Here is a 21,262-nt window from a genome sequence, read left to right as displayed (position 1 = left end):
AGATAATTTGAAAATTTCACTGTAAAAACTAGGGCTGGTTCGGTTAATCGATTAATCTAGTTACCATTTAGGAACTGTTTATAAGGAATGAAATATGAAGATCGAAAGTAAGTAGTTTTAAAATCAGTGATCATCTTAAAATTACTGATTTTTCTAAAAAGGCGACGACATCCTAAAGAGGAAATTCCTAGATCTGACAGAGATCTTCAGCATTACTTCAACCTTAATTTCTCAACCTATTCCAATATTTGTTTACATCTAGCGAATATATGAGTGAAAATGAATGCGCGTAAAACATATTTTTGTAGCACTAAATTAAGTTTGAATAAGTTATTAAATTAGTTTATTATAAATTAATAGCATACATGTTTGAAAATATGTCATTCTGATTCAATTAATCGATTAAAAATTTTTTATTAACCAGTTACAAATTTTAATCGATTCCCAGACATGATGAAAACTTCACAACTACACAATTGGTTCCTGAAGCACCACACATACACGATCGTCCGATAGCATCGACGTCTAAAACATAAAACGAAATCTTTTGTAGCCCTTTTTGTGTCACTGATTCATTTTCTGTAACTCCCGTTTTTCCTTCGAAAAAGGAAAGCTTTCGTGGTTTCAATGTGCAGAACTAACGACATCATAAGGGGGGGGGGGGAAGGATGACTTCAAATACAATCACACTAACATGAGAAAAGATTCACCGAAAAGACCTGCCAAAGACATATGTTTACGTCGGGAAAGAATGCCTTTTCCGGATAAAAGGCATCCGGAGGAAAAATGGCTTTGATGTGCGTCCCTCGTATTAATCCTATTCGATTCTTTAGGATATGGAGACAACAAAGCAGACATTTTATCGATATCACGGAATCTCAAGAGTCATCAAAGGCGTCTGTTCCCGACTCATCGGGTGAAACTAATTCCCATCATCTCTAGAATATGATTAAATTAACGTCAATTTTCTAAACTTTTCCCCATTGTTCTAAACACTAATTTATCTTGACAAGGCTTTCAATACTATTTCTACGTTTTATTATTAGAATTATCGTATTGATTAAAATTACGGTGCATATTAAACTCTCTGCTAAATTATAGGAACTTTAAAATAATTTCGATAACTTATCTTTCCACGAAGATTTCATAATTATAACGATGACATTATTTTCAATTTTAATTAATATAAGTCATCATCAGTACAGTAATACCCCGGAGTTACGCGATTGGAACTGACACTAAGTGCAATTATCGAATTCGTAAATCGAACACAAGTCAGGGTGCTATTTTACATGCAAATAAATTAAATATTGGTAAATTTGAATTTAAATCCCTGAAATGTACCAGTATTCTCGAAAAAAAAATTGCAATCAACATGCCGGTTAAAAAATTCTCCTTAATATTTTTAAATTGCTCCATAACTCGTACAAAGTGAAGTGTAGGGCAATATTTGGTAACACTTTGGTCCATCTAAAGTTAAAAGCAGGGTGATTTTGCCACTAATTTTTGTTTCTTTGTATAATCCCAAGTAAGTGCCGAAATCAGTTTAAGTGGCAGTTGAGTGACTGGGTGCATTGTTAATAAATTTTAAGTAGCATAATTTTGAACTCTAAATTTCAAAAAATCTGGAAAAGTTTACATCTTCAGTGACTTTCTATTTTTAGCACCTTAAAAATAAACAGCTTGACTACATGTGCTTTTCCCGATTGAATAGGCAATTTATTTTTAATTGATTATAACATAATGAAAAAAGGTTTCCATCTCACAAGGAAAGGATCTCAAGGTGACGTCTTCGAAAAGTTTTGAAGAAATTGCCACTCATTCTACTCATTTATACGTCCACAAAACACAAAAGTATAAAGAAATCCGACGGAATTATTTTGTGTCCCTGAAAACAAAATGCAATATTTTGAACGCCCAATAGAGACAGAATATATTTTAATAACCCGCAACCCTAGAGTGTTAAAGTGACGCCATTCAAACTACAAATGATAAGGTAAAGCACAGATGAAGAAAGAAGAAAGAAAAGAAATAACTATAGTTTCTGGAAAAAGGAAGCTGGAAGAGAGAGTGAAAATAAGTTTTTTTTATGTACGTCGCGATAGGTGATAAGTAGTCAACTGTTGTCATTTTTAATCATTTTTTTCTTGTCTTTAGAAATTGCACTCGCCGTTAATTGTTTTATTTTTATGTGCTTTTGGGTGAGATGAATGTACAAAAATATTTCAAAATTTCTTGAGGATGACATCATGGAACCCTTTCCTTGTCAGATATAATCCTACGACGCTTACGGAATATTCCGAATTCAAGAACCACTCGCAGAAAATCGCCAGATCGCATAAATTCGGGGTATAGCGAATTTGCGAAAATCGCGTAAATTAGGGCTGTATTTTAAAATATTCTATCTCGAACTTATATTTTTGTAGAATTCAAAAAAATTTAGGAGAAGAAAAATAATAAAAACTAATTGAAAATAATAAATATTTTTCATTTTTAATTTATATTTATATTTAAGATTTGTTAACTATTGCTTTTTCTATTATAAAGTATCCAATATATGTACACACATGTAATTCAGATCACGGTATAACGTCACCCCTCGAGACCGAATCAAAATGACTTCATACGTTAAACGACTTGATAACGAGCAAGTCTAATTTGCTTATTATGCTGAAAAGGACCCGTTTATAAACTGACGTTATGAACGGTGGGCATAAATATTGCGATAGATATTTATATTGAACATAAGATGGTTTATAGATTATTATTTTTAAAAATTCAGATGGAATTATCGGATTAAAAAAATTGGATAAAATTTTAGTAATTGGTTAATAATCATTAGATCATTAAGATTATTAACCACTTATCTCGGCACCATATTGAGATTATTAACTAACAGAACCATTGAAATGACTAATAAATAAATCTTTATAAAATTTTAATCAAACTTTTTAATGCTTTTTTCCAAAAAAAAAAGAAAAAATTCAGATATTTGTGGATTTATCAGATTTCATTTCTTGATTCTTCCTTAACACTCACATTTTTTTGAATCTCGTAGAAACTTTAAATTGTTAGTATTAAATTAATATATTGATTCCTTACTTGAATTAAAACCAACTTATAAAAATTTCAATTGAGATGTGGTATGATCAATTTTTTATACAAATTAAAGTAACTTAAACCAAAATTAAATCATCAAAAATTGTTTGAAAGAAATCAACTATTTTTGGAAGGAATAATTAATAAATACTATATAGGTACAATAAAAAATTTATGCATTGACGTATATTGAAAATTTAAAATTTTTTAAAGATTTTTTATTTTATTTTATAAATTCCATATTTCATTTTTTGGCTGATTTATTTTTTGATTATTAATTGCTCGTTTTTCAATAAATTTTCTTTTCATTAAAGGTTTCCTATTATTCATTGATATGTATAGAATTACTATCATAAACCAAATAATACTTATTTATATAGTAGTACACTATAGTATATTTAATAGTAGTAGTATATTTATAGTTATTATGAGATAAACCTATGCAATACTAGAGTGTGTTATATATGGAGTTGCTATGTATATTCGGTTGAGTTCAGTAAAGTAACTGATAGCACTTCCAATATCAGCGATGACGGTCACGCTCCAGGATCATTTCCATTTCATGCTCCGATCATTAATAAACGGTTGATGTAACATGTATGCATGTTACGCTGTTTAATGAACGTACAGCACGTAACATAGCCGTCCAGAAACTCATGGGCAGCTAATGTTACGCTGTCCGATCCCAGCCATGATTTTCCGTTTATTAATTATATCACGATGCAATACACTGGATTACTTGCTCGGCTATCAATTATTGAAGATACAAATATGTTATACAATGTAAACACTGAAAATGTACGGAAATCGATCAAATGTCTATTACAAAACAAATCGATAAAATTATTATGTCTTCCATAATATTCAAGAAAATCTATTAAAAAAACCAATAAAATTAATGGTAAATTTTGAGAAATACGTAAATAAATGTGTATTTGAACCAATGGGGAGGGGTCTCTCTAGTACGTCACGAGCACCGTTTATGGCAGCGGGTCTCAAACTTTTGCCACCTACGGTTGATTCCCTTGAACGAATCGTTTACCCGTGATTCTCCAGAATAGTCTAGAAGTGTTAACTCTAAAACAAAAGATAGAACCGTCAAAGTTTTGAACAAGCACACATCATTATCACCAGTTAGCTACGATGCCACTGGGATCTACGACGCATACTTTGAGAACCATATGGCAACTCTGAAAATCGATTGACGTAAGGTGACTGGAATAGGGTTATATCTAGTGGCTATAGATCGATGTATGTGAACTATATAGAATCTGACAAAAGAATGAATAGATAATCATTGGGTGCTGCCAGGTGTTCCAAAGGATCCCGGACCCATTGTCCCGAGCAGTGTTTGCGAATACGCATACGCATTTAGATTGCGTGATTCACGCATCAAAATTCAATTCTACTCCTCCAAATTTCGTTGAAACTTTTAATTCAATTTGTGTGAAATACTTCTGAAGGAGGGAAAATACTCCTTCAAATTTTAGGTTTTTTTAATAGAGTGATTTCCTGTTTTTCATTGAAAAAAAAAATGCTCCTCTTTTTATAGAACTATCCCTTAAAATTTTGGATAAGAGTGAAATTACTCTTTAAAATTATCATTATGTTTTCAAACAACACTGGTTCCGAGCAGCGTTATCCGAGAAAATAATTTTGAAAATTAATAATTTCACTCCTCCATAATTTTAAAGGATATTTTTATGAACAAAGAGATATAATTTTTTTTAAATAAAAAACGGAGAAATATAACTCTATTGAAAAAATTACCTAAATTTGAAAGAGTATTGTACCTCCTCAATGAAATTTGGGTGAACAAACTTGAAATTTTTTTGATGAGTGAATTACTCATCAAAATTCTGATGAGCAAGTTCTGATTAATTTTATTCGGACCATGTGGTGAGCACTGCTCCCAAATAAAATAAGTGCACATTGTCCACATAAGTCCACATTGAAGACACATTTTCTCTGAATTTTCATTATTTTCGATTTTGAATTATTTCGAACAATATATAATTTTGGAATTTCCTTCACTTTAATTCTGGGTCTTTGTTAGTTATGAAATAATTGCTCTTAATTTTTCTAAAATTATTGCTATAATTATTCCCTAAATTATTGCTTTTATTTATTCAATAATTTTGCTTTCAATTATTCGAAAATTATTATTTTCAATTATTCGAAAATTATTATTTTCAATTATTCGAAAATTATTATTTTCAATTATTCGAAAATTATTATTTTCAATTATTCAAAAATTATTATTTTCAATTATTCGAAAATTATTATTTTCAATTATTCGAAAATTATTATTTTAAATTTTTGGGTAATTATTTATTCCAATAATTCCTTAACTATTTACGTTAAATATTACTTTCATAATTCTCGAATTTTTCTTAAATTAATTCTGAGTCTTTATCAGTTCAGAAATCATAGATTTCAATAATTTTGAAAATTATTTGTTATTTTATTCCTGCGTTTTCATTCATTCTGAAATTATTTCTTTTATCATTCCCGAATTCCCACTGCTCTCAAATTGTTCCTTTAATCATTTCTGAATTTTCATATTACTTAAATTATTCCGCTTTGTAATTGAGAGAAATTATTTTCTGAAATACTTCTGAATTTTTATTAACTCTGAAATCATTCCTCTCTATAATTAAGAGAAATTATTTTCTTAATTTATTCTGAATTTTCATGAATTATAAAATTTATCTTCTCATTAATTAAGAGCACTTATTCCCATTGTTAATTTTGAATTTATATTAATTGTGAAATTATTTATTTCACCGATTCGATATCATAATTAATTTTAATTCAGTTTTCTCTTGTTTAGGCATTTCTATTTGTTTCAACACTTGTATATACTCGTACATTCCCTTATTATGGTTGTTTTTTAAGTTAAGGACTCAAGTGGGTTTATTAAAAATATTCCGGTCTCGTTCCCCTACTAATTCATTAAGATGGCGCTGAATCAATGAGTATTACATTGCTCACTAATTACTAGCCTGTAAGTAGACTATTTTGTCCATTGGCGTACACAGGGGGCGGGGGGTTTGGGTCCCTAAGCCGAGGTTATAATGTTACTTTGCGGGAAAAAAACGTAAATCCCCCCCCTTGAGAAGAAAAAAAATTGAAACCCCCCCCCCCTTGAGAAAATGCTGCGTGCGCCTATGATTCTGTTCATCCGAAGCATTCTCACCTACATCATCTCTAAACCTAAATTTATTATTGATAAGCTTGTCCAAAACAATTTTTTAAATTTAAAAATTGGTTTTTTGTGTGTGAGTGAACAAATGCGAAATTTTATTTCATTTTTTTGCGAATAAATGCGAAATTTCTAATTTTTACACTTTTTTTTGCGAAATTTACGTATCCCTAGCCACGAGTTATTAATACACCGTCAATCAACCGCTTCGACAAGCAGACACCAGTATCGATTGCTGAGAGACAATTCTAGGTTGTGGTGTTCGCAGGGAGTTTATCGCTAATAGGGTTGTGAATAAATGGAATAGCTTACCTCCAGGGGTCGTGAATTCTAACAGCTGATACGTTTAACATGAAGCATGATAGACATAATGTGATAAATCGAGAGGCTATCTATACTTACGTAAGATGACCATAATCTTTTTTCATAGGCAGTGTATTATGACCAGATTTAAATGAAATACAATAAACATATTGGGATAAATCGAGAAGCTATCGATACACGAGACAACCATAATCGTTCATTGACAGTATCTTTATATTTTATCATAATTAATAGTATTTTATTGCTTTTATTGGGATGCTGTGTTTTTGATATAGTTCAGATATTCTGTATATTCGACATCCACATTTTTTATGAACATCTTTCTTCAATCACTTCATTAGGAATTTTGTCTTTTGTGGCATTTGTATGAGTTCAATTTCATACGAGAAATTGCAGTTCTCTGAAATATGAGAACTATACGAACATTTGCAATTATAATTCAGTGAGAAAAAACAATGACGGTTTCTTACCTGGTGTCTGGAAGATCCTGGAAGATGTAGTCAGCTGTGTGTACAGATATAATGCTTCTGAAGAATGTAGTGAGAGGTATACAATCACCTCATCAAGGAACTTGATGTTTGTGATGCAAAGAACAACTCCATTCTTGCTTTTTTTTTTTCTTTCCAGACGAGTTACAAGCATAAAGGAAAGTGTTTTACCTCTTTTAAACTATTATGTAAAAGAGAAACACTAAAATAAAATAATGATAGGAAGCCATGGGTTTCTTAGCTTAAAGAAGCAAAACGTGCGATGCTTTGAATTTCACCTTTTTTCTCATCATCACATCGCGATTCCACCTCAGTCAAGGTTTGGCCGTTCAAGTTTAAACGTTTCTAAAAATAAAAATATAACAGGTAACAAAAAACAGCAAGTAATGTGTAAGTAAAATGTCCCTTCTTCCAACATCAGGTCATCGTCAACGGGTTTTATGGCCGGTATGTGTGATATCATCAAGATCACGATCGGTCTACGAGGAGTCATATCTTTGTAGGAAGGTTGAGCGAGTTTTTAAAACTGTCCTGTGCATAACCGGAAGGGTCATTAAAAAAAAAGAAGGTCGGTTATTCGAACGTGGACGTGTAAAGATTCAAGTTCATTGTGACTCTCGGGCAGAGAGCCCATCACCATATTCAACGAGTTTTTTAAGGCGACTCGTTACATTTCAACCGGTTACATTTTGAAGTTTATTCATGGTCATTTGCGTCGATACATCATGTAAATTATATTATAACTGATTTCAGTGCTCCTAAACTAGGTCTTCAAACGTTATTAAGATATTAAGCAATGAAAGAAATTTTTTCATAATTAATGAAATTTCTCGATCAACTAAAAAAATAATTCTAGAACCACTGAGGAAGATAGTTCGAGAAAAACACTGATGAAGATAATTCGAGAAACACTGAAGAAGATAATTCGAGAAACACTGAAGAAGATAATTCGAGAAACACTGAAGAAGATAATTCGAGAAACACTGAAGAAGATAATTCGAGAAACACTGAAGAAGATAATTCGAGAAACACTGAAGAAGATAATTCGAGAAACACTGAAGCTAATAATTTTAAGAATTGAAGATAAAAAAGAAATTTTAGAATAAATGAGAGCAATAATTTCAGAATTGGTGTAAAACATTGTTTCATAATTAACGAAAAAAAAATAATTACAGAATTTACTATTTTAGAATTGGTGGAAGGAAATTATTTCGTAATTAAGAATCATGTTATTATTATAAAAATAATAATTTCGAACATAATGTGGAATGATTCAAAGAACTATACAAAGAAATAACTTTAGAATTAATGAGAGGAATATTTTATGAGAATTAATGAGAGATATATTATCAGAATCAATTAGAGAAATATTATCAGAATCAATTAGAGAAATATTATCAGAATCAATTAGGGAAATATTATCAGAATCAATTAGAGAAATATTATCAGAATCAATTAGAGAAATATTATCAGAATTAGAGGAAGAAATTATTTCATAACTGAAATAAAATTCATGATCGTGGCAAAAATAATTCAATAGTTTCAGAGAAAAATAATTTCAAGACAAACATATAAAATAATTCAAAGAAAACAGTTCCAGTATTAGTGGAAGAAATAATTTTAGAACTAGTAAAATAATTAATTTCATAATTGATGAAAATTTTTAATTTATTGAAAAAATAATTTCTAATTTATTGAAAAAATAATTTCTAATTTATTGAAAAAATAATTTCTAATTTATTGAAAAAATAATTTCTAATTTATTGAAAAAATAAAAAGAATATAAGAAAATGACTTCAGAATTAATGTAACAAATACGGGAACTTCAGAAATAGTCAAATTAATGTGCAATTGATAGAAAATCTTAATGAAATAAAACTATTTCCAAAATCATAAAATAAATAATTCCAATAATTAAAGAAAATTACTCCAGAATTTATGACAGAAATAATTTTAAGAACAGTAAGTAAGGAATAACCGAATCATTGAAAATAATTTCAGAATTAATACAGAAATAATTAATTAAAAAAGAATTTCAAAACCAGTGAAAGAATTTATTTCAAAATTAATAAATTCTTTAATACTTTGGGGTCCTATGTTTTTACTCGGGGCCGCGTCGACCATGTAGGCGCCACTGAACATTAAGGGCTATTAAGCAATTTTTTGTGTGAATTCAGATTCCTCTTACAATTCTAAATACCGCAGTATGACTTAGTGGCCCGCCTCCTTCATGGGAAGTTCCAGTTTGTCCCGCAATGTCACTAAGTTTGAAGACTCCTGTCCTATAAAAAAACAATTATTGTACGGAATAAATTCGGGATATCATGATGTTCATGTTGGCGACCGCATGTCGGCCATTTGAAATTTATTGAGAACGATCTTTATTCCCATTCAGTTATGTAATCGAGCTCTCTCTCTCGTATTGATTCATCACACAGCTGTGTACTTTTCCAGTGTCTAAGAGAATTATTTTTTTTATGGATATAAATCATATCCAAAAACAAAAATAAAAATTGCCAAAACTATTATTTTTTTTTATATAGCTCTTGGGTAATGTCAAGCTGATGTCGTTAAATGTCGCATAAAATAGCTATAGATAATGAAACACGACTATTTTTCACTTTCGTTTTTATACGTAGTGTGTGTGTGTATATATATATATCATCGACGCCCCATTCATCCAGTGGCGTCAACTATTGCTTTCACAATATTGGGGAAATGAGGGCGAAACCTCATTTTTTCCCCTTAGTTCCATCCCCAAACAAAAGGACGGACGGTCAGTTGCGTCGCTTGACGAGATTGAGAGAGAGTTGAACCTGGCAGAGAGAGAGATTATTATCTCGGTATGGATGGATGAATTCACAGTGGCGTACATCCGCATTCGCTTTCGTTTTGTGTAAGAATCAAATAAAATACATACATGCTCATAGAGCAAAAAAAACAAACATTACATTATATGCTTCCCTTCTCTCTCTTTCACCCATACTAAAATGCATAGGAGCATTACTTCGATGGAATTACAAACGAGACGAGATCACAATGATCGATCCATTCGATGAAAGCTTCATCAGATTAAAACTTCGATGTGATTCAGTGGCGTAAATATCAATACCACCAGATATCTACGCTTCATTAAGCGTTGTATATCAATCGATCAAATCAGATAATGATTCAGCTTAGTTTTTAAAAAAAATATTACTCTATTTCATTTCGCCGTAAATGAGGAAATTGTTCGCGATACAATTACTTTTTTACATTCGAAATACAAATATACATGATATTATCCATAATCTTTCCATTAAATAAATTCCTCTGGAGAAAAAATGTAAAGATTTTTTATACGTATTTCCTTCTATAAAATTTATATTACGTCTTGTTTTTTGTTATGTAGCTTCTTCGTGCCCACAATCTATATGCTGTGACTGAATAGAAATGAGATGATACACAGTTGGCCCTGCTTAATCGGATACTCCGCTTAAACGGATAAAATCCTAAGGCGCCAAAATTTCTCCCAGAGATTCAGGGGCGAATCTAAAGCTCGCTGTTGAGAGGGATGATTTTATACATCGTAAATAAGGTGACCATGCGTTCCGCAGTTTGTCCCGTATTTTCCGGGACAGTCTCTATTTTTTTTCTCCGTTTCAATTTCTCCCGTTGTTAGTTAAGTTTTCTTGAATTTGTTATCTCTCAAAAACATTGATACAGGTAATTTTCAACGGATTGATTGAATGCGGTGTTATCATATAGAAGCTACGAAAATTTCACGAATTATCGTATTGGGGGCAGCATTTGATATTTTGCTTGGGGGAGATGATCTGCGCCTGCATAGATGCAATACTAAGTTCCGCCCGCTCATTATGAAAAAATTCAACTTTTTGCCACTTAATAGAATATTGCGCTTTACAAGTCAACTGTTAATGTTAATACACGCATCAACCACTACACAAATAATGTTTTTATTGAATGAAACATTTGAAATTAATGAAAAAACATGGTACTAAGGACGGTATTACACATAAAGGTTTGATAAAATATCTTTTACAAAAGTTGAAAAAATTAACGACAAGCCTATTGGTTACATTCGCTAAACCGGTAAACTTATTTGTTAAATTTTTCAAGTTTTATAAAAGAACTTGTCCAAAACTTTCATAGTGTAATCCCGGCATACGTTAAGATTAAAAAACAAAAATTAAGAGTAGGTACTGGCCACTCCAAGCATTCGAGTTATCTTCAATACGTACATTTAATTATTTTATTTTTGCTGTCAGTTGAGCCAATAGAGGACGACGCTAACTTTCCTCATAAAAAGTAAAAATTTAGGTATTTGTGATCATTGTAATGAAATATAATTTTCATTCCATTTTTTTATAATGTCTGCTTTACTCGAGCAGATTTATTAATATCGATCCTTCTCCTCAGTTTTCAATATACAAACTATACTAGCGTTGTAAGATGGCTATTGAATTTTTCCCGGAATCGGATATTGTGTGCCGAAATTGTTGATATCCGACTAACAGAGCAGACTGTATGTCTCTGTATGGCTAGTATTTTAAAACGAATACGCATAGCAGAATTTTTCAACATTTTCTACACTTACTAAACCATTGAAACACTATTCGTATTCTGAGGCAGTAGTTTTTCCAGAATGTGAGTCGAGGCTCCCAGGGGCGTCGTCAAACTTTGTCGGGGTCGTCGCGGTGAGCTGGAGATATTTATTTGTGAGACTATTTATGCTTTAAAGTGTTTCGTTTATAAGAGAAGATATCGCCCAATCATGCCACGAACATGAATGTGCAAATTCTTGGGGGGAAAATAACTCTGGGGAAATGTTACATTCTCCTGAAATGTTTTGTAACATTATTTCAATAGAGAATGCACATTTGCGTTTCTGACAAATCTTTAGAGAGAGACGATATCTAATAAACTATTGTTGGGAGCCGCAGATGAAACTATAATTGATTAAGGAAACCGAGGGTGGCAAAGGTTTGAGAATTAAAGGAATCCTCCTGCACTAAGGACTCTGGAACAGTAGGTTTCAAACCTGAAGCTACATATATGGCTTTTTTCTAGTCCTGGAAGATTTCTAAAACTGGTGAAAGGGAAAGCCATGGCAGATGGTTAAAGAGGACCACATAGAGCGTTTTAAAAAAATTCGGCTGTGAAGAAATGAAGCTTTTACGTGTAATATGGTGGGAAAAATGTGACTAATTTCAGAATTTAGCAGGGCTGCTCAATGAGCAATGAGCTCATGAGCAGCCCTGAAGAATGTTTAAATGGTCATGTATAGAGCCCCCCATCAAGAAGGAAGCTCTAGCCCAGGATAGGCGCGAATCCAGAGTGGTCCATCGGGAAGGGTGGTTTATTGTGATGTGTCTCATATTTTACGGATAGAATCCTTATTTTCTCATATTTTCTGGCTCTTGGGAGGTTTCATCACCCTTCCCTCTCTGAATCCTCACCTAGCCCAGAATCGAGGTAATTCATAAAAATTCTGTTCATTATAAATTCAGAGAGTTTCGAATTCAGTTCAATAAGTGGAAAGGGTCTCGCTCGTGGATCAGTGTCGGAGATCTGGATTAGACAGAGGTCACGACAGAAAATACTGTATGATTTAAAATAAAAGATTAAGAAATATGAAAAATTGAATAAATTTTATCTAGAACTATAAAATAAATCTAGAACAGATTTTCAACGTTTTAGTTCACGCCAATCCCTTGACGGTTGCGACTATTACACGCAATTCAAACGAAATTGAATATTTGTGAAATATGGATATTTTTAATGCACCACCAATGAAAAAAAATTTTTTTTTGCAGCATTTGAAACTGAAGGACCCCCAAAAATACTTTCGCGGAATACCAGTTGAAAACCTACGATCTTAAAAAAATCTACCTCTACTAGTTACCTATAAAAAGATTATAGGTAAGTTACTTAAGTTACTAGTTACCTCTTAAAAGGGGTATAAATTAATTTCAGAGTACAGAGGTTAATAAAAAAAGGGAAATAATTAGAATCAAAATAAAAATAAATGATAAAATTATTTGAAAAAGTTCAAAATTGTTTTAGAAAGTAACAGTTGAATTAAGCGAAAAATATACTGATACTGATGAATTGAATCTGCTATTTTACGTACCTATGAATATGAATATCACGGTTTGGAATCGGGTTCAGATATGTGTCGCGAGCAAATGAGCCTTAACATAGAGTCGAATCCCGTTATAACGAACTCCAAGAGACCAGAGAAACCGCTTCGTTATAACGAAATTTCGTTATAAAGGCATTCTAGGTTTTTGCATTGTTCCTATGTAAACTTATCTGGGGGATTAGAAAAGAATTAAAACGAGATTTTTTCGCTTTAACGATATTTACTTGTATTAAAACTTGATTCGACTACACTCATGTCCATAAATTAAGGATAATGCCAGCTCCGGCAAATAAAGGTTCAGAAATAAAACAAACGTTACTTATTCATAAAGCCCATTTATTAAACAAAAGATAAAGACAAAAACGATGGTGTATGTATGATACCATTCATAAAAACTACGATTTTTGCTCCCTGGAGCAATTGTAAAAAATACTCCTTTACAAAAACTTAATATTACATGGTTGGAATGATGGTTAATACATTGTATGTCGCCCATGCGATGAAATACAGTCCGTACAACGCCTAGGCATGCTGAGTATCAAATTATCGATCTGATCTTGGGGAAGATCACTCCACTCGGCAAGCAATGCTCTCCGAAGTTCCGGTACACATGTAGGGGGTGGTTGACGGGCTGCAACTCGTCGGCCAAGCATGTCCCACACATGCTCTATCGGATTCAAGTCAGGTGAGAATGCTGGCCATTCCATACGGGTTATATCCTCAGATTCAAAGCATTCGTTTACGATGTTTGCTCAGTGAGGACGGGCGTTGTCATCCATAAACACAAATTCTGCGCCCATGGCACCCCTGAACAAACGTACATGTTGTTCCAGAATGATGTCCTGATAAATTTGGGCTTTCATGATTCCGGTTTGAACTGTTCTGGAACCCAGTATAATTCCACCCCAAACGAGCAATGCTGCACCACTGTAACGGTGTCGTTCAATGATGTTGTCTTGTTGGTAACGGGTACCTGGCGTTCTCCATAAGAAAGTCTGACATGATGACGTGATCAGACTGCAAGCTAAACCTGGACTCGTCGGAAAACATCACACAAACCCAATGTGACGATGTCCACATTGCATGTTCTCTACTCCAGGCTAATCGCTGCCGACAGTGAGTTGCCGTGAGCGGAACACATCTGACAGGCCTGCGAGCATATAGACCAATATCTCCCAAACGTCTGTACACGGTTTGCCTTGAAACTGTGGTACCCGTGGCTGCAGATAGCTGACGAGACAGGTCGGATGCTGTGCTCCGTCTGCTTCTTTTGGCAGTTACTGCCAAATACCAGTCTTCATTCGGCGTTGTAACTCGGGGGCGACCTGTACTGTAACGTCTACTGACATTTCCGTTATCTTGGAATCGTTGCCAAGCCTAGAGATGACACTTTGGGCAATTCCAAGTTCCTCGGATACTTCCATCTGAGTACGCCCACATTCCAGGCGACCGATAATTCTACCACGTAAAAAATCATCCACATGCGTCCTCTGTGCCATAACTATTCGCTTATGGCACTGAGCGCCTTACAGAACTCTTGTGAACAATTTTACTTCTTTGCCACCATTCCTTATATACCCCCCTCTTACACGCTCGTCATTGTGACGTACTATCAGCATCATCTGGTGGCTTCCTGAACTTTGCATATCATTCTTGCAGATGTGTGTGATAATTCTACAGGTGAAATTTTTACTTTAGATTTCGATTTCTGAGTGATTCTGAATTATCCTTAATTTATGGACATGAGTGTATTTTCAGTAATGGCAAGAAGTCTCTGAAATACATGCAGTGGAATCTCGTTATAACTAACTCCAAGAGACCAGAGAAACCGGTTCGTTATAACGAAATTTCGTTATAAAGGCATTCTAGGTTTTTGCATTGTTCCTATGTAAACTTATCTGGGGGATTAGAAAAAGAGATCGTTAAAACGAGATTTTCGCTATAACGGTATTCGTTAAAATGGGATTCGACTGTATAACAATTGAGATGATCTCTAAATATCAGGAACTTATCGAAATTATCAATTACACGGACACATTTATTACGCCTTTTAACAGTATGCATTTTTTCCTCCTATGACATAATGGTTCATCCTCGATGGATAAGTTTTATACGAAAAAGCGAACCAATATTTTTCCCCTATGAAAACATAAGCCAAGTTGGAAGATCAATAAATCGATGGACACTAAGCCCTATCAAAGAATCCCGAAGATATATATAGAGGATAAAAAAAACGGGGTTTTATCTTCTAATATGAGGAACTTCTCTTTCATCAGATCCTTTTAATCTGGTTCTTTTCATGTCCTGCGTCAACACCGTAACGATAAGACCAATATCGATAATACCCATCAGGTATGAAACAAAATTAGCACCATGTCTTACACACTCGAGTGTTTGAAAATTGATCTCTTAATATAAAAGCTGTATGACGTGATTCTGTACATTATTGTATATTATACACACAGCCGAAATTCCGACACGATGCTGAAATCACGGAAGTGATAAGATTACGACATTATCTACATCAGAGGCGTACGCGGGAGATGAACTCGGCCCAGGACGAACTAAGCCTCTAAAAGGCGGAATTATGATAAAATAACACAATATATCATATCTCCAAAATGTTAATATAACATATAAATACTATCATATATCTCCTATGTACCAATTTTAAAAAGTTCATAAAAAATTAAAAAAGAAATTGTGATGTCTTTTATGGCAACAGTCCTGTTTTTACATTATCTAAGAAAATATCAACATTATTTTACGCGTTTGTTATGCCTATAGTATGAGTTTTTCCTAATAATAAATTCCCAAAAACGATTAAAGTAGGCCCCCCTGTGTTTTAAGGTAGTTTTAATATATATCTATTTTTACGTTTTTTAAAAGCACAGATTTCATCGGGAATTGATTGATCGCTCAAAAAATGGAGTTTTCACTGAAATTTTAGTTTTTTTATTTATTTACGGTCCAAGTTATGGAATTTACAGGTATATGAGTATGTATTTCAACGCTCTGTCGAGAGAGTCAATTGCGCAACAAGTCTTCTCATGTCCCAGCCATCAATTATTAATTTCTAAACCTACTTGATGCTAATTAAAAAGCTTTTCGTGGTTATCCATTATCGATCCTGATCCATTACCGCCTTGACTGTAGAACACTTGATTGAGAATGATGGAGGAGGTTTTTCGTGTCCGCGGTCCCGAACAAGGGTTACTTTCTGGAACGATCCATTAAGAGACGGATCAAGTCGATTTTAGACTTTGTATTGTAGAAATAGGTCCAATCTGAAGTGTCTACTCACCACACCATTCAATGACAAGCAGTCAGCAAATTTTGAACAGAGTTGAATTTCCTAGTATGTGGCAAACTTCGCCGACAGCTGACGATGTGGACCGTCTTCTGAATATACAGGGTGGGCAAAAAGTCCGTAGAAACTTTAAAAATGAATAAAAACCGGAAAAATAACCGAAATAAAAAACGGTCTGCATATTTAGCATCGCTAGGTCATGGGAATTTTTCTGACAGGAAAAAATATTAACTCAAAAAACAGCCGAGAGGTGGCACTGGTATGAGTGACTTCGGTGGAAATATGCAAATGAGACGTTTATAAGAACTTGCGCTCCTAATCCACAATCAGTTCACCGTTGTAAACCGTGTATGAGGACCTACTGCATTCTGCCGTTGCTGGATTTTTGATTCGCCTGCAATGTGTTATCCCCTGTGGTGGTGGTCATGTGGAACAGATACTGCTGTAATAAACGATTTTGAGGCATTCTGTTCGTTATCTGCGTATCTTTTCTTTGACTTGTGTACGTCAGCGCCGCCTGTCGGCTGTTTTTGTGTAATTTTTTCCTGTCTTAGCGAAAATTTCACTTAGAAACGACAAATATTTTTTGTTGGCATCAAGAGAGATAGGGCAACAACTTTTTGATTGGGAAGTATGCCTCTAGGACCAACGGTTCACCTGTGAATTGTCATATCCCTTGTTTGTTATGCACCCTGTATATGCCATAATAACCTTTTCAAGAAGGGTCCCCCAAGGAAAAGTCTGCCCCGGGGCTCCCGAAAACGCATACTACAGCCTTGGATAGATGCGTCAATCCCTTGGGAACGCCTTGAAATCTGTAACACATGTAATAACCCCAGTATCACACCGATATAGAACGACGGAGAGATTTCGATACCATTCGACGTCGTTACCGATATCGTCGATGTAGAAATGGCATACATTTGTAGCCGTAGTTAGACATTGAGAAATTTGGATTATATCAAAAGAGACTAATTATCGCGTACAAGATATTCTCCTTCGAAACGAAATGCTGTAAAAGGGGCCGTTCAAGTATTACGTAAGCAAATTTACAGCCATTTTTGAGCACCCCCCCCCCCTTGTCAGCAAAATTTTGTCATCAGTTCTACCCCTCTGAATCCTAACTCATAAAGGGTGGTTGCTGACGTAAGCATTATCCAAACCCCCCTCCCCCCTTGTCATCAAAAGTCAGCAAATCGGAACCCCCCCCCCCCCATCGATGATGACGTAATACTTGAACGGTCCCACAATGGGAGTAAAACTATTTTAGAGGAGGAAAAAATATATTTTTTCGTTTATTGAGTTAATACATTTTTACTATGTAGTTCGATATTGGACAGGCAAAAATTTCCGACCTCTGCCCGACGTTCGATATTCATTCGATGTTGGACCGATATGATATCCTTACGATATCGTTGTTCTCCTGAGGAATGTGTCCGGTCTTTATCGGTCCCCTTCGCGGCACGAATGTTGTCGTAGTATAAATTATATGTTTTCTAGTTTAAGAGGGAGTTCAGACACCTTATTTTATATAGGTGGTGTTGGTGAGGAGCCCGGTGCGACCAGACGTCGAACAACCCCCTAAGCTGTGGTTTCTGATCAACTCGATATATGATTATGATTAGAGTCCAGATTATATATGCACGTAAAAAGTGGCAAAATATGCTTTAAAAATATGCACTTAAAAATGCTAAAATATGCACTAAAAATGCTAAAATATGCACTAAAAATGCTAAAATATGCACTTCAAAATGCTAAAATATGCACTTCAAAATGCCAAAATATGCACTTAAAATGCCAAAATATGCACTTAAAAATGTCAAAATATATACTATCTTTACACTCATCCCCATATTTTTTATGGGTATCTTTTTTTAGCCACCTCGTTAGTCAATTTGCCTGTTGTGGCCTTTGTGTTTGTATTTAAAAAATAATGATAAAAATTAAAAATTCCAAAATATGAACAAAAAATGAGGAAATATGCGTTAAGCAAATCACTATGCAAAATATATATATATATATATATTTTTAAAAAATTCATCTTTTTTATTTGTTAGTGCACATTGTTTGTAACGTTGCACGTTGTTTCATTTACAAAAAAATATCCCCCACATATGCATATGCAAATAACTCCTAATATTTTCCATTTAAGCATTCCTAATTTCTAGTTAGTCGTGGCTGTATTTAGTATCGAAATACCAGTGAAAAAGAATTTCGAGGCTATTTTCTAAAAGAATTGAACATTTTTGATGCTATCTCTAGAAATAGCGTTGCAATGAAGCAGATGTGTGGAGAAAAAAACAATCACACTTGCGAGGAAAACAAAAACCAGATGTTATGAAAATATTGTGAGCAATATTCATTTAAAAAACTATCTGAAAGTGATCGGGCTTCAATAAACCTTCGCAAATATGCACTTATTCTGAAAACTCTTTGTTTTTATGCATTTATATGAATAAAATCAAATTTATATGCATCATATTTCATGCATTAATGCTGAAAAAGGCCAAAACATGCGTATAATCCGGGCTCTAATTATGATAATTTAAAATAGTGCTTCGATACGGCCGGGCCGCGAGTGGTTCGCTGTTTCATTCTTCCTCATTTATCGTCCCATTTGTCGTCGCCGTATTACCGGGCCTTCTACTCCACCTTTTTTCCACCGTGGCTGACGTCCAGGGCCGGATTAAGACGATTGAAGGCCCTGAGCACTTGAATGGTTTTGGAGCACCCCCCCCCCCCACCCCCACGGTCCCTACAAGTATATTTTACTATGGACATTGAATCTGTAAATTAAAAAAATGAAATTCTATATTCCAGTGGTGATTAATCTGAGGCAAAATTATGACGTGAATATTTATAATTATGGGCATTGAAAGTTTGCCCCCCTTCTACTTTTTCTTTGCAAAGTCTTTGATAATATGTCGCCCAAAAAAAGACACATTCGATTTTTAGATTCTTTTTCTTCAAAATCTTTTGAAAAAAACATTAAAAAGGAAATTTCCATCCATTGCCCGTTAGGATTTCATAAACCGGCTTCAAAAGCAACCACTGAATCTTAGCATGTCCAATATTGCTCACTTCATACGCTGACATGAAGAAGGCATTTCGGGGGGGGGGGGGAACGTACACACAGGAGAGGAAGGTGCATTGCATTGTTTTTTCAGAATTTATTGGGGGGAGGGGCTCAAATGGCCTCAGCCCCTAGGTTCCGGTTCCTATGCTCACAGGTACTACTCACAAGAAAGAAATCAACTGAACTTCTGGATCATAAAGGTTGAGAAACCACTGATTTGTTTAAAAAACACCAGATGTTTTCTGCATGATATTAAGGTTACCACGCCATCTATCGTCACCGCTAGGGAGTATTAAAAGACGAAACTTACCAACAACCAAAATAAGCTTGTGCTGCCATCTAGTACCAGAACTAGACTATAGAGAACTAAATCGGATTAATAATCACTGCTTATGAAACGAAATTCTAATAACATTTTTCGGTGCCAAAATATGTAATCGAAAAATTACAATCTTATGTGATTATTAATGCAAGGCAATCATTGAATAAATTGGAATTTCAACGTTAAAGGGAAATCGTTCCTTATCTCGGTACACAAGGCAGATTTGCTAGACCTAAAAACCTTCTTACGGTAATTAGACCTGATATAAAAACGATTGAAATATTGCGTAAATAACTCGTCTCTATTCATTTTTTATTATTCTTAATTCCAAGATATCAGTATGCATAATATTAGTGTTAAGACTTAATTTATCATCATAATTTTTTATTCGGAGGTACATATGAATATATTTCTAATCAATCATATCTCATTTTCATAATATTATCCACATATTATTCATCATCATATAATATCATCTTGAATATTTTTACTTTAAATAAAATATGATAATATTATACCTGGTATAAAGGCATGGTCCTCCCCTACCGTTTAACTTATTTTACTGATATGTTGTAGTTTTCTAATCCAAAAAAGGCAAAAAATTTTAAAGTATTTCTATTATACCCTATTAAAGTCATTTGCTTAGCTCACTACTCTTTTCGAATCAGCGTAGATAAGATGAGCAGGCCATCCGCTGAGCCTACACTCAGCGAGAGGCCCTCGTTTCACCATTCAATGTTTCAAGATTTTAATTGAAAAATTAATTTCAATTTCTTTTAATTATAAGTTTGATTACATTTGTGGGCGGGGTGCATGTGTGGTGTAGCAGTAGTAGGTATGGCCTCCAAAAAAAAATGGCTCGGGGATCCATGATGTTCTTAAGTCAGCCACCTCGTTGAGCAATTAACCTGTTGTGGCGTTGTATTTGTATTATATGGGTGGATCAAAGTTACAGATCACTCAAGTGACCCGCGACATATTTACTCTGACGTGTGGCACACTTCCAGAGCATTCAGTGGTCCATGATGCTTTGTTTCAAACCGAGTACAACTCTGGTCTATCTCCATGGGCAACTTACTACCTAGTGTTTTGTGCCGGAAGTGTACGTGTGTGTGCACCTAACAAAGTGACTGTGTATCTAGTAATTTGTCTGATTTTTTATTCCTTCCATCTACATTTCAGAAGTGAAGTAAGTGAAGTGAAGTGTAATGATTGAATATTTGTACCGTTTGTAGGCCTATTCTCTCTGTGGTGAAACTTTTTAACTGGGAGATCGGCTTACATTCGCGCCTC

General features: G+C 34.0%; 1 protein-coding gene across 2 annotated transcripts in view; it reads right to left on the bottom strand.

The window, feature by feature from the left end:
* LOC149088468 (uncharacterized) overlaps positions 1-7,568 on the bottom strand; it is a 100,959-nt gene extending 93,391 nt beyond the window's left edge. For both annotated transcript variants that reach the window (XM_089247569.1, XM_089247570.1), the window contains exon 1: positions 7,099-7,568. The gene's annotated coding sequence lies outside the window, so the exon portion shown is untranslated. The remainder of the gene's footprint in view (positions 1-7,098) is intronic.
* Positions 7,569-21,262: the final 13,694 nt, after the last annotated feature.

This window comes from Pholcus phalangioides, unplaced genomic scaffold, assembly GCF_987345545.1.
Source record: "Pholcus phalangioides strain wild (caught in Gottingen) unplaced genomic scaffold, Ppha-v1.0 ptg000003l_1, whole genome shotgun sequence".
Taxonomy (NCBI): domain Eukaryota; kingdom Metazoa; phylum Arthropoda; class Arachnida; order Araneae; family Pholcidae; genus Pholcus; species Pholcus phalangioides.
Note: the sequence above shows the minus strand (reverse complement) of the source record. Positions and strands in the feature narration are given on the sequence as shown.